At 33.1% G+C, this 3,325-nt stretch overlaps 1 long non-coding RNA gene across 2 annotated transcripts; it reads left to right on the top strand.

The window, feature by feature from the left end:
- Nucleotides 1–266: 266 nt before the first annotated feature.
- Nucleotides 267–2,950, top strand: LOC110623264. 2 transcript variants are annotated; one of them, XR_002489249.2, is made up of 2 exons: nucleotides 267–768; nucleotides 2,603–2,950. It is a non-coding gene; the product is annotated as an uncharacterized LOC110623264 (long non-coding RNA). The 2 variants fall into 2 exon arrangements; XR_002489248.2 differs by having other exon boundaries at nucleotides 2,585–2,950.
- The last annotated feature ends 375 nt before the right edge of the window (nucleotides 2,951–3,325 follow it).

The raw sequence follows: 3,325 nt of genomic DNA, 5'->3' as shown, positions 1-3,325 counted from the left end.
ACTATGATAGAGGAGTAAAATGATTTTTTTTTTTTTAATAAAAAGCAATCGAATAAATTATACATTTTAAAAAAAATAATTGACCCATGATAAACAGAAAACTTATTAACAATAATTGTAATGAACAATAAAATAAAAATTATTTATATGGTAATTTAGATAAGTGATTCAAAAAAAATATATTACAAGGTCTTTTAATCAACAAAATAATATGATATTTTGCTAAACTATAATTGACCACTTAAATGGGATGATGGTGGGATTAGGTCAGTATGATAATTATTAATCGTAAAGGGGAAGTGAGGAATCAGGAAAATAAGGGATGGGGTCTGAATTCTATATATATTGCATGGTTGAGAAGGAAGAGACATGACAATTGAGAGATATGGGGTTCGTTGATATATTTTTTTTCTGGAACCCAATTCCTGATCAGTTCTTTGTCCTTTTTCACCTTCCATCTCTCCTCCTCCTAGCCTTTTGTTCACTTTCTTTTCCTTTGCCTTAGTTCACACTAAATCTCTCTCTCTCTCTTCTTCTCCTCCTTCCTTCTTCATCTCTTCCATATATACCTGTCCTTGTGTCAACTGGGTTCTTGAGAAGCTATATATCTTTTGAGGGGAATGTTGTCTGGCTCGAGGCCACTAACTAGATCTGTAATTTTTATCTCTGAATTTGTATTGAGATATGATTGATGATCATGAGTTAGTGACGTCGGACCAGGCTTCATTCCCCCCAATTGTTGCTTCCTCTCAAGCTGATCTCTTTCAGGTATACCCATTTTTGTTGTTGATGACCCTGAAAGGTGACTTATTGTTTTGATCTGATGTTATATAAAGATGATTGTGGAAATTGGAAGGTTATTTAACACATGGGTCTTTTGGTCATTTGAAAAATATTAAGGTCGTTGGGATAGAGCAGATTGGTGTAATGATGAAACATTTTGACTGCTTTAATATTTTTTCCCCTCTTTTTCTGACTGAAAGAGGGAAAGGATCATCATTACACTTTTATTTTTTAACTCTAAATTTCATGGATCAGGGTTTTGTGTTTTTGTCAGTTTATCTAACTCTCTTTCGTCTTCATCATTGGACTGGTTTTATTCATCATGGCTTCAAGAATCTTCTCTGCCCGTTTCTGCTGTAACTGGCTTTTTCTCTTCCCGTGACTCCTCTTCCTGCTACTATTACCTCTAGGGTTTCCTAATTAGACTAGAACCCAGCCAAAAGCGAGTATTCTCAAATCATTTTATGAAGAGATTTTTAGCATTGGAGGGTTTTTAAAATTATTCTATTATTAATTTGATTTTTCAGCTGAATATTTGTGTATTGGATTGGTGAGGATGCTCTATTTACGCACCAAAATTTTGTTGTGTTCTTGTTTTATACTCTTCTCTTTATATTTTCCTATTGTTTTTGCTGTGTGTTAGTAGGTGGATTGTTGGAGCTGCGTAATCTCCTTCCCTTTTTTTATTTTTCTTTTCTTCTTTGTTTGCTTGCTGCTTTTTCCCTCTTTTATCATCTTGATGCTTTTATGTTAAAGCTTGGATCTGTGCTCTATGGATCATTTGCTCAACATTCAAATCATCAGCTCTTGGAGTTATTGGAATGATATCTATATCGGATAATAATTATAAAGCTTTTGTATTAGCAAAATAGTGGCTTTCTTCTGTTTCCTTACATACTTTTTTCTCGTGTACATTTGCTTATATTCGAGGATATGGTATATGGATGCCAAGATTACCTTACTGTGAAGTTTGCCGTTTTGCTTAAAGAAAGGTGAATTTAAAGAACATCTCACAGATTTTATTAGTAGCATTGCCAACCCATCGTTTGATATGGCAATGTGAGGAGAAAGTTTGATAGATTAATTTCATCACTGAAATATTTTATCTTGTTTTCAAATTGGAGATAATGAGAACAAAATAAACAAGAAAAATAAAGTGCTGATAGATTTTGGTTTATTGGGAAAATTTTAGTGGTTTCTTTAACAAGGAAGCTGTTGTTTCTCGACTACCATGAAGGAATGGAACAGACACTGTAGAGAAAGAAAACAAGTTGGGATTGAAAAGGTGAATGAGAGAAAGCGTCCCCTAGAGGGTAAACGTGATGGGTCTTTAATTGATGGGGGGGGGTGGGGGGGGTGCCCTTATTTGTGTTGTGGAACGGTGTGCCTGCCCTTTTCTCAATTACTCATTCTGTCAACAATTTCTGAGGCTGAACCATATGCAACATTAAATGCCTTTAATGGTCTGACTCTCTCTCTCTCTCTCTCTCTCTCTCTCTCTCTCTCATTATTTAGTATTACACAGTTTAGTCAACATCACCATTGACGCCATGGATTCCATCTTACCCTGCCTGTGATAAATGTGAACTATGATGTATCTATCATTTGGCTCATCTGTGTTTTTAATTCTACAACCTGTTTTTGCGTTATTGTATTTCAAGGACCATAAATGTCAGCTTAACGAGGGTAACCCAATTCTTCCCACTACCCTCCATCATTTTATTTTATTTTTTTCCTTTCATATGCACATAATGATAAGTTTTCTACTGTTTTGTCTTTCTAATTTAGTTCTTAATTATAGGTTATTGTCTAGCTGTAGGTGCGAGATGGAGACGTTCTTTTTCCTCATCTTCCTGCTTCGACAACAGCCAGCTTTCCTACATCTTTCCTTCCTTTGATGCTACAAGAAACAAATTCCGAATTGCCTTGCCTTGCCGATTGGAACCCTTTTTCTTGGAATACTGGTTTTTTTGTTATACGTAGCAGAAATATACATAGAAAAGATACATTTTAAATTGTTCTTTTTTTTTGTGAGATTTTAAATTGTTCTTTAATAGTTCGAAAAGTAGAATCAACTTATGAATATTTGCAAATTATTTTAGAATACGAAATTACTCCTCGGATATATAAACAATCATATAATATAAGATCTGTAATTTATCTGGAAAATTGTATTCCTCTCAATTTTTTTTTTTAAAAAAAGAAAGTATCTTAATCTAGCAGTAAAAGTGTGATATACGAGTGGACGCAATATTTTGAATCTAACTAATTAGTATTTATAAAAAAAAAAAAAAAAAAAAAAAAAAACACATAAGAAATGCATAGATTTCATATGCATGTATGTATTGTACATTTGAAAAATAGCTCCAAAAGTTGAGAGAATGCTTGGATAATAAATTTATAGACTTTTTTCTGGTTGAAACCGAATATAAAAATGACACTGACATAAATTATCAAGGTAATATTTCCATATATATACACATCATAAGATATCTAAAAATTTATCTATTCGACTAATTTAGATTCACGTCACGCAGACTCA

The sequence above is a fragment of the Manihot esculenta genome, chromosome 1 (genome assembly GCF_001659605.2).
Source record: "Manihot esculenta cultivar AM560-2 chromosome 1, M.esculenta_v8, whole genome shotgun sequence".
NCBI classification, from domain to species: Eukaryota; Viridiplantae; Streptophyta; class Magnoliopsida; order Malpighiales; family Euphorbiaceae; genus Manihot; species Manihot esculenta.
This window is presented reverse-complemented; position numbering and strand designations above follow the sequence as displayed.